The sequence below is a fragment of the Chrysochloris asiatica genome, unplaced genomic scaffold (assembly GCF_000296735.1).
Source record: "Chrysochloris asiatica unplaced genomic scaffold, ChrAsi1.0 scaffold00022, whole genome shotgun sequence".
NCBI lineage: Eukaryota > Metazoa > Chordata > Mammalia > Afrosoricida > Chrysochloridae > Chrysochloris > Chrysochloris asiatica.
The window spans coordinates 27,771,954-27,783,961 of record NW_006408540.1 but is presented as its reverse complement, the minus strand read 5'-3'; positions in this window follow the sequence as shown (position 1 = coordinate 27,783,961).

Below are 12,008 nucleotides of genomic sequence, written 5' to 3'. Positions count from 1 at the left end.
ATGGCAATGAAACGATATATGAGAGGATGAATGTAAAACTAATGTTCTCCTATGTAAACTGCCACATAATACACAATAAAACATTTAAAAAAAGAGAGAGAGATAATTTAGGGGATATATTTTAAATCTTAATATACAAATGTTGTTGTTAAGTGCCATTTAGTTGTTTCCAACTCATAGCAATTCTGTAGAGAGTTTCTGAAGAGTGGCTGGTGAATTTGAACTGCCTACTTGTGGTTCAAAACAATCTAGAGGTCCAGTGCTTTATTCCACAGCACCACACCAGGACTCCTAGTAAACAATTAGGAATGAGACATTTGATATAGCAAAATCAAGATGATATCAGAGTTCCCAACTTGAAACAGTGATGTTGCTATTCTTTGAGTTGAATAATACAAGAAGAAACTTTTTTATGGCAAAATAATTGAGAGTTAATTTAGTTTATGTAATTATGGCACACTCTGGCAGGTGTGGCCAATATTCAGTCTAGATATCAGGACTATATTTTAACCTGCCAAATTTGGATTTACCTGCAAATATATCATTCAAGAAGACTATTTAACTCTACTGTTCAATAGTCCTTGCATAGGAGCTGTAGGATAGGAATCAAGTTGGTTTGAACCACAAAGTTGGTGGTTCAAATACACATGTTGCTCCTCAGAAAATCCTATACAGAGCCATTATGAGTCAGAAACAACTTGAAGACAATTAACAACAACAACAATATTGGGCATTTAGTTTCAATTAAATTGATTAAAATTGAATAAAATTTAAAATTCAATTAGCCACATTTGTACATGTTAAGTGCTTGGAAGCCACATTTTGGGCAATATGGAAACATATTTTACTTCCACAGTCATTTCTATGACTGTCTTTACCAAGACCACCACTCCAAAGTTTCAATGTCTGGTCACATACTCTACCTCAACAGTGTCCTCATTTCCTTACCTCTTGGTATACCTTAATGTTAATAACCACTAGACGATCAGGCTTTCAGTTCAAAGGAATTTTTACATTTTTAACTTAAAAGAGAAAGTAAATAGAAATGAAAACTAAAAAAACAGAGTTTCAAATTGCATCTGAATCAAAATAAATCATGATTGTAGAGTTTCAAAAATGCAAACAATTTTCCCACATCTCTAAGTAATTAATTCAACTGGTTGTGAGAAAACCCTGCCTGCTTTGCATAACACAATGTAAATCGACATATATGAATGGTATTTTGTGCTTATGATTTGGGAAAATGTTTGGTTTAGCTGTTTGAGTCCAAATATGGAAAGGGAAGTGGGATAATAATTTGTATAAGTGTAGAAAATCAGTCTTTAATATTCAGATATTTTCACTAAGAACTTAAGAAAAGTTTAGTGTCTGCTTTTTTTTTTTTTACAACTAGACATGTCATTTAAAATTTTAAACCATTAGTGGAAGGAGTGATTTTAATGATTTTCACTGAATATTAGTATTGAGGGTAAAGCATTTTGACTCCCCTTTCAAGTCAATTTGTTTATGCTAGAACGATTTATCTATTGTTATAAAGTCATTTCTGACTCACAGAATCACACTAGGACAGAAGAGAACTTCCCCAAAGGGTTTCTAAAGCTGTAAATCTTTAGAGAAGCAGACGACCTTATTTTTCTTCACCAGTCATTTGGCTAGCAATTGAGCACTTAACCACTGTATCATTACTGCTCCATCTATGCTTCTAAAGCACTTGCATCTCTCCATCAGAAATATTTACAATTTCTTGTTAAATATTCCTTGTACCACCTTCTGAGTGGAATAAAGTATTAATTGTTCTGCTGATAAACAGTTTGGAGGTTCAAATCCATCCATATGTGACTAAATCAAAAGGCCTGTCAATCTACTTCCAAAAAATTAGCCATTGAAAACACTATGGAACACAGTCTACTCTGATACACAAAAGTTATTGTGAATCAGAAGAAGCTGGATGGAAAATGGTTAGTTTCTCAAAAAAGATTAAAATATCCTATGAACATCATCTAAGGGGTTACTGAAACTGATCTGCCATGAACTGAGATGCTCTGATTAGTTTGAAGGAGCAAGAATAAAGAACTGAGGACATTGAAAGGAGAGACAAATTACAAACTTTAAAGTAAAAAGCACAGTAAATCAGGACAGAAACATGTACCTCCATGACAAATCATTGGAATTTCAATTTAAGACTGCAGATGTTTCCTAAAAGGAAAAACTGGCAGTGCATAATTCCTATTTAAGCTACTGCTTTATTCCTTTAAAACAATGACTTGTTGCTCTTCCTTATCTCTTCTTTTTAATGAAAATAAAATACTTTTGGCTCAAAGCATTTTTTCTACCCAACATGTCAGATATGTAACTTATCTTATCTCCTGTGGTCATAGATTTTTTTTTTTTTTTTTTGGCTTCTACCCAGAATTCCATAATACATCACATAGATCTTTGTTTAAATGAGTTAGAAATCTGGATCACTCACCCTTTGTTCATTACTGAATGAATAAAAACAAAACATTCACTATTTAATGATAAAGAAGAATTTGAACGAAAAGGAGCTATCACAGAGATATTTATAATTTGTAACTTTATCCTAGAATTTTTTTTCTTTTTAAAATAGTTTTTATTTTAAAGTAGTTTAAGGCTTACAGAAACATTTTTCAGAAATTACAAAGAATTCTCCTATACAATCCTCCTTACTGAACAGCTTCTCCTATTGTTAACATCTTGCATTCAAGTGGCCCATTTGTTATAACCTATTAACTAACATTAGCACATTATTATTAACTAAAGTCCGCAGTTTACATTATAGTTCACTTAATGTTGTATAGTCCTATGAGTGTTGACAAATACATAATGGACTGTATTCTTCCAAGCAGTATTCTTAGAAGCAAAGATGACGAGACTTTGGCTTCCATTAACTAACATTAGCACATTATTATTAACTAAAGTCCGCAGTTTACATTATAGTTCACTTAATGTTGTATAGTCCTATGAGTGTTGACAAATACATAATGGACTGTATTCTTCCAAGCAGTATTCTTAGAAGCAAAGATGACGAGACTTTGGCTCTCATACATTGAACATATTGTCAGGAGGAACCAGTCCCTGGAGAAGGACATGATGCTTGGTAAAGCGGATGGTCAGAAAAAAGAGGAAGACCCCTAATGAGATGAATTGGCAATAGCAATAGGCTCCATCATAATAGCAATTATGAGAATGGTGGAGGACTGGACAGTTTCATTCTGTTGTGCATAGGAACACAGTATATTGTAACTGACTTGACAGCACCTAACAACAAAAATAGCATGTTTCCATCATTATAGGATCAAAGAGAACAATTTCTCAAGGCTAAAAATTCCCACCTATTCATACTTCCCCTCACCACCACAGAGAAGTCACTGATATTTCTATTTCTAAAATTTTGCCTTTTCCAGAATACCATATAGTGGGAAACATACACCATGTAATTTTTTTGATTGGCTTCTTTCATTTAGCAATGTTTTGTTATTGTTGTTGTTTTTAGTTTTTATTGTGAATTTGGTGATTGTTTACATGGGATAATATCAGCTTTACATTCATCCTATTATATTTTGTTTCATTGCAATGATTAAAATCCCCTCCATGCATCATCATTCAACAACATTTGCTTCCATTCCTTTGTGTTTTGTTTTGGATGTACACTGAAGTACTCAGGAATATATAACCATTCAAACAATCAAAGGGAATACTCTGCAGAATACTCTACCGAATACTCTGCACCCTGGCCACCAGCACACAGCCCCTCTCCCTCCTTGAGTCTAGAGTTCCCAGCTGCACCATCTCTCCATGTCATCGACTCTGACTCTATCTCTGGCATCACTGTTTCTCTGGATAGGGTCCCACACTTGGCTCTTCTCCCTTGATGGTTCCAGGGTCCTCAGCTCCTGGACTGCAAGATCAACCACTCCCTTCCTTTTGTTATGAAATGTCCACCTTTACATTTGCAACATTCACAATCAGTCCTGATAACAATTATTCACTATTGAACCGCAAGAGTCTTATCTCCATCTCCTTTCATCAGCCCCATCTAAAAAGGTTGAAAACCACTCAAAGGAGATTCTACATTTCCCTGCACCCTCTGAAACTAAGCTCCCTCTTGAAAACTTGTAAGCCAATCACTTCATGCCTTTGTAGCTACCCCTGCCCCCATTTTGGGTACCAATGTCTATCAACCCATGCCTGTGTACCAAGGGAAACCAAGATTCATAAGACAGTCAAGTATATTAACATTATTTCCCCGCTTTTATCAATTTAACCCATACCTGTCAACTCTGTGTACCAAGGGTGTGGGAATGATCATTGCTGCAAATATTTGTTCCCACTTTTAAGCTACTATATCCATAAGTATAGGTCAAGTTCATCAAATTGTAGCAGATTACACTTCTTTTCCTCTTCTTCTTTCCCCTAGTCAAATTCTGATCATCTAGCCATTGAATCTAGTCAAATGGGTGCTACCTGCAAGTATGGGCATTCTTGTGCATCTCCCCTCACTTCATATTAGCCAGACACTTTACTCTCCACTCTAGTTCTCTGTGACTAAGTCCCAGTCCATGGGCTCAGGAGTCAAAAGATCTCGTTATACTGCTGGCCAACTAAGTCTCAATGCAGGTTGACAGGAGGCTATTGAACATGGTGGGACTTAGCTCACAGTTTCATTGCTGTTTTTCCCCACTTCCTCTTATCAGAATACAAACATGGTCACAAGAAGGATTACATGCATACTTGTGTATTCCTTTGAGTTTCAGTCTTGGAAGAGAGTTTCCCTGAGGGGACTTGATTGCTTGCCTTGCTGGCTCCCCAGAGAAAACTTGCTTGTTCTTATAGTAGTCAATCAGACTGCCATTATTGGTTTTTTGTTTTGTTTTGTTTTGTTTCTGCTGGTCTTCCTTTCAAGAAGTATCTTCTGTTCCTATAGCTGCTCCAGGCTGGTTTGCTTGTCTTTTCAAGTGGAAATTTCCCACCTCAGAAGATTCTGGATGGGGATCAGGATTCCACCTAAGGTCTTATGCAATGCAAAGGCTCCACAGGAAGCCTCTTTCACTGGGAAAGTTCTAGCCCTATTTTCGGTATTCCAATGGTGCTGTGGGTTAATGCGCCAGACAGCAAAGCCGTTTGAACTGCAAGGTCAGTAGTTCAAGCTCACCAGCTGCTCCTCAGAAACCCTATACAAGGTCGCTATGGGTCAGAACCGACTCGACGGCACTTAATAACAACAACAACAATCATTTATAGGCTGAAGACTCACAAGATTTCTATAGTGATGTCTCTGGATATTCCTTTCTTTCCCCCTCAAGTGTCTATTTTTCAATAGTAGGCAAGGAAAACCAAGATTCATAAGACAGTCAATATTAACATTATTTCACCTCTTTTAGCCTTTCAAACCATGCCTCAATCCCTATATCACAGAGCCCTGTTGTTCCAAGTTTGAGCATACATCACTATGTACCTCTGTCCCACTTAGCCTGTGCAAAACCACCAAATGTTCAACCATCCACCTTGTTTTCACACACCCCTACCCTTTCTTGTGTATTGCCACCCCCAATACCCAAACTATCATGTGTTTATTCCCTACCCTGTGCTCTACTTTCCCATTCCATCCCTCACCACACCCCCTACACCCTGATAACCAACAAAGAAAATTTTTTTTCCATTTTAGTGTAGGCATTTTTTCTTAAGCTTTTACAATAATGGTCTATGCAATATTTGTCCTTTTGTGACTGACTAATTTCACTCAGCATAATGTTGTCCTCAAGGTTCATCCATGTTATGCGGTGACTTTCAGCTTGCTTGTTATTCTTCAAGGAAGCATAATATTCCATTGTGTGGATGAACTAAAGTTTGTTTATCCATTCTTCCACTGATGGGCTGTTAGGCTGTCTCCATCTTTTGCTATTGTAAATAATGTTGCTTTGAACATTAGTGTGCATATATCTACTCATGATATGTCTCATATTTCTTGTTGATTAATACCAAGTAGAGGGATTGCTGGATCATTAGGTATTTCTATTTCCAACTTTCTGTGGAAGTGCCATACTCTTTTCCAGAGTGGTTGGACCATTTTGTAATCCTACCAGTTATGTCTGAGGACCCCAGTCTATGCACATCCTTGCCAGCATTTATTATCCTCTACTTTTTTTATCTTTGCTGTTATTGCTGGTGTGAGATGATACCTCATTGTTGTTTTGATTTGCATCTCTCTAATGGCTAATGATCATGAACACTTCTTCATATGTTTGTTGGCCACTGGAATCTCTTCCTTGGTGAAGTGTCTGCTCATGTCCTGTGCACATTTTTTAATTGGATTATTTGTCTTTTCTTGTAGAGGTGTTGTATTTTCCTATAGATTTTAGAAATTAGTCCCCTTTCTGATGCCACATTGCAAAATATTTTTTCCCATTCTGTGGGCTCCCTTTTTACTCTTTTGGCGAAATCCTTTGATGGACATAAGTTTTTAATTTTTAGTGTGTCCCAATCATCTATTTAGTCTTCTTTTGTTTGTGCAATTTTCACAATGTTTGACAGTCTGTGTGAACTTTGTATTAGAGCCCTTAAATTTGACCCTGTATTTTATTTGATGGCCTTTATAATTTAGGGGATTCACATTTAGGTCTTTAATCCATGCAGAGTTGGTTTTTGCATATGGTGTGAGATAAAAATCTTGTTTCAATCTTTTGCATATCACTTTCCAGTTCTGCCAGCACCATCTTTTGAAGACACTATCTCCTCCCCATGCAATATATTTAGGTCCTTTGTCAAACATCAGTTGGCTGTATGTGGCTGGGTTAATTTCTGAATTCTCAATTATCTTCCAGTGATCTATGTATCTTTCATTGTACCAGTATCAATCTGTTTTGACCACTGTAGCCATGTAGCAAATTTTGAAATCAGGGAATGAGAGACTTCCAACTTTATTCTTCTTCTTAAGCAGTGTGCTGCTTATCCTGTGTCTCTTTCCTTTGCATGTTGTTGTTGTTAAGTGCTGTCGAGTCAGTTCCGACCCATAGCGACCCTGTACAGGATTTCCGAGGGTGTAAATCTTTACGGGAGTAGAAAGCCTCATCTTTCTCCCACGGAGCGGCTGGTAGTTTTGAACCGCTGACCTTAAGGTTCGCAGCCCGATTCATAACCACTACGCTACCAGAGAAAGTTTTAATTGTTTTTTCCATCTCTTTGTCATTGGAATCTGGATTGGGATTGCATTATATTTGTAGATTGCTTTGGGCAATATTGACATTTTCACAATGTTACGTTTTCGTATCTAGGAGCATGATATATACTTCCATTTTTGTAAGTTTCTTTTGGTTTCTTGCACTAGTGTTTTGTAGTTTTCTTTGTATAGGTCCTTTGTCTAGTTACATTTATTCCTAGATATTTCATCCTTTGGGTGGCTATTGTAAATGGTATTGCTTTCCTAATGTCCTTTTACCACTGTCATTATTAGTTAGTGGAATCCAACTGATTTTTGTATGCTGATCTTGTACCCTGCCACTTTGCTGAATCTTCCAGTGTGGTCTAGTAGCTTTTTTACTGAGTTCTGGAGTTTTCTATGTATAGGATTATATTGTCTGTGAATATAAAGACTTTTACTTCCTCTTTGCCAATTTGGATGCCTTTAATTTCCCTATCTTGTCAAATAGCTCTGGCTAAGAGTTCCAACACAATATTCAATAGGAGTGGTGACAAAGGGCATCCTTGTCTGGCTCCTGTTCACAAATGGAAGGCTTTAAGTTTCTCTCCATTGAGAGAAATGTGGCTGTTGGTTTTGTAGATATGCTCTTAATTATGTTGAGGAATTTCCCTTCAATTCCTACTTTGTTGAGAGGTTTTTGTTTTTTTGTTTTTTTAATCAGGAATGGATGTTGGATTTTGTCAAATGCCTTTTCTGTATCAATCGATATGATCATGTAGTTCTGTTCCTTTTTCTTATTTATATGGTGGATTACTTTGAATATTTTTATAATGTTGAACCATCTTTGCATCCCTGATATGAATCCCACTTAGTCATGATATTTTTTTATATGCTGTTGGATTTTTAAAATATTTTTGATAAGCTGTTTTATTCTGTTGGCTAGGATTTTGTTGATAATGTTTGCATCTATGTTTATGAAGGATAATGGTCTATAATTTTTTCTCTTAGTGATGTCTTTCCCTTGTTTTGATATGAAGATTATACTTGCTTCATAAAATGTATTAGGAAGTTTTCCATAATCTTCTATATTCTGGAATAATTTGACTAGAATTGGTGCCTGCTCTTCCCTGCATAGTTGGCAAAACTTACCAGTGAAGACATTTGGACCCAGGCTTCTTTTGTTAGGAGTGTTTTGATGACCTGATCAATTCTTTCTTTTGCTGTGGGTCTGTTCAAGTTTTCTACTTCACTCTTGTAAGTTTAGGTAGGTCATGTTTTTCTTAAAATGTGTCTATCTCTTCTAAGTTTTCAAATTTGTTGGAGTACAGCTCTTCATAGTATCCTGTTATTATCCTTTTTCTTTCCTTTGGTTCTGTTGTGACATCTCCCATGTGGTTCTTAATGCGTGTTATTTTTGTCTTCTCCCTATTTTCTTTTGTAAGTTTGCCAATGGTTTGTCAATTTTGTTTATTCTTTCAAAGAACTAGCTTCTTGTCCTGTTGATTCTTTCTATACTTTTTCTGTTTTCTATCTCATTTATTTCTGCTCTAATCTCTATTATTTTTTTTCTTTTGGTGACTGTAGGTTCCCTTTGTTGGTCTGTTTCTAATTGTTGGAGATGCTTCATTAGTTTTAGTTCTTTCTTCTTTTTGGGTGTGTGCATTTATTGCAATAAATTGTCCTCTCAGCACCACTTTTGCCTTGTCTCAAAGATTTGGGTATGTAATGTTTTCATTCTCATTTCTTTCTAGGAACTTTGTGAGTTCATGTTTAATTTCTTCTACTACCCAATCGCTTTTCATCAGTGTTATTCTGTTTTCATGTATTTGACTTTATTTCCTTGGGCTTCTTATTGTTGATTTCTAGTTTTTTTAACATTGTGGTCTGAAAAGATGCTTTGTAGTATTTCGATGTTTGTAAATTTATGGAGGCTTTTTTTGTAGCCTGCCATACGATCAATTCTGGAGAATATTCCATGTGGACTGGAAAAGAATGTGTATTGGCTTGTTGTTGAGTCAAATGCTCTGTATAGATCTAGGAGGTCAAGTTTGTTGATTGTGCTGTTTAGTTCCTCTGTATCTTTGTCAATATTCTTTCTGGTTGTTCTATCCCTTTTTCAGAGTGGTGTATTAAAAATCTTCCACTACAATTGTAGATTTGTCTACTCCTTCTTGAATTCTAGTAGGGTTTGCTTTATATATCTTGGTGCTCTTTCATTGGGAGCATTGATATTTATTATGGTTATGTCATCATGCTCAATTGATCCTTTAATCATAAGATAGTGTCCTTCTTTATCTCTTATGGTCATTTTTGCCTTAAAATTTTTTTTTATCAGAGATTAGTATTGCCCCTCCTCATTTTTTATTGCAATTAGTTTGGTTCCATCCTTTAACTTTTAGTCTGTTTTATTCTTTGTGTGTAAGGTGAGTCTCTTGCAAAATATTGAAGGGTCTTGTTTTCTTATCCATTCTGCCACTCTCTGTTTCGTCACTGGTGCATTCAATTCATCATTATTCAGTGTAATTACCAATAGGTTTGAATTAAGTGCTGTCATTATGTTAGTTTTTTTGTGGTGCTGCTAATTCCTTTGTTCTGCATACCTTCTTGTGCTGAGTTCATTTTTTGTGTGTGTGCTATTTCTTGTCACTTTCTTCTTAGTTTAATGTTTCCATGTTCTTCTTGTATCTTCATTTTTATGGTAAGGTGTGAAATATTAACTTTCATTGAGGTTACCCTATAATCTACTAACTTATCCCTCCATTCAAGACAGTCTATTTTATCCTGCAATCTACCTGACCTACTAATCACTGGATCGCTGGTCCTATATTTTTTCCTTCTTTGATATTGTTATTATTTTGATCTTTGATTGACCTCCCAGGTTCTCTGAATTTTTTGTTGTAATTTTGTTCTGTTCTGAACTCTGCTATCTGTCGAATGAGTTCTGGGTGGTGTTGCCAGATCTGTCAATCTCTGGTGGTTATCTATTCTTGTTGTTTTTCATTCCAGAGTACTCCCTTTAGAACATTTTGAAGCATTAGGTTAACGTTGACAAAGTTTGTTAGATTCTGTTTATTCTGGAAGGTCAATAACTAACTTAGATAACTATAAGGCAAGATACAATAAGGGTGACAGTTAGGACAATATGATTAATGGCAAAGGGAATTACTGGGAGTTGCAGAAGTATAAAAGACAACAAATGTAAATATTGATACACATACAATCCTGAAATAATGAAATAACAAGAAATATATAAGAATAGATACAGTAATAAACATACAACCTGAATACATGTGGGAGGGAAAATGAGAGGATAACCACAAATCTATATGCATAGGTTTGGCGGAGGATATGTCTACAAATATATTTGTATATGCTACAGGTATAGCCAAGGATATTATAGTACACACAGGGGGACAAAATTGTAAAAACTTCTTATTGATAACAAAATACATTGATGTAATGAGTCACAACTGGACTTGGGGGTTTACCCAAAGTCTAATAGACCATAGGATCCACTGCATCTGTTACCTTGAGACCCAAAGACAGTGCCTAGTTACCACTACTACCTGCTCTCACCTGGATCATAATTGAGGGTTCTGGGCAGAGAGGGAGGGAAAAAGTGTCAAACAAAATTCAAAATAATAAAATACCAGGCTTACTCATCTGATGAGACAAGTAGAACTTCTGAGACCATTTCCCGGGACTGAAATCACCCCTAGGGATACATTTTCAGTCAAATAATAGGCTTATAAAGTAACAAATAGCACTAGGGAAGTATTTACTCCTGGATGCAATGAATCACACAAAACGTAAAGGGAAAAACTTGCACCCGAAACAAAGTTAAAAAGATAGGAATGGACAGAAAAGAAAAACAAATGAAAACAGAAACCCAGGGAGGAAATGGGAAGAGTGATATTATATTGAAGGAATTGCAATTAATGTCTCAAAACAAAATGTGTATAAATTACTGCATGGAAAACTAATATGCTTTATAAACTTTTACCCAAAGTTTAAAAAAAAAAAGTAAAATGACTATCTTCACCACTCTATCATAAGAAGTGTTGGGATTACATAAATGTGCCTGGAAAACAAGGTTATTAAGAAGAATTTTTGTGTAATCAAAGACTGCTTTGTCTTGCATTTAAGTGTTAGAAGAACATAAAACACTTAAATGCTATGTCTTCAGATCTTGACAACCCCACCTTTTAAATATAAGAAAAAAGTTATACATAAATATGTCTGGAAAATAAGGTTATTGAAAAGTATTTTTGTGTCATCAAAACTAGCTCTATTTTGCATTACAGTGTTAACAGGGCATAAAATACTTAGATACGGTAACTTTAGATCTTGGCAAGCCCACCTTTTAGATGTAAGAAAAAAATCAGTGGACTAGAGATCTAATCCTTGCCTTTTCCTCTTCAGTGCCTGTGGTTCATCTGGTGTTTTTTTGAAGAAAAAATTTACTCTGATCTATTTTTTGAATGGTAACATTTATTAACTAAAGGATATTTTAAAGGTGCAGAATACTGAGCCCCCAAATAGTAAAACATATCAAATCTAGACCTATGCAAGGTGGAAACACATAAGAGAAAAAAATAGTGAAAAAAGAGGAAAGACTGCCAATGGTAGAAAACTTGATTAGAGTTCCTGCTCTCACTGGTTTCTATGTATGTAGATACCTGTTCTCCCTGATAATTGCAGATTTTTAAATGTGACAGATTGTTAGATACATAAATTTTAATATACAAATACCATGAATAAAATATTGTGTGCCATACATTTTATTTTTAGCTGCCATTAATAATCACCCAAAAATCAATCATCCTGAGAAACAACAAATAGCTTATAT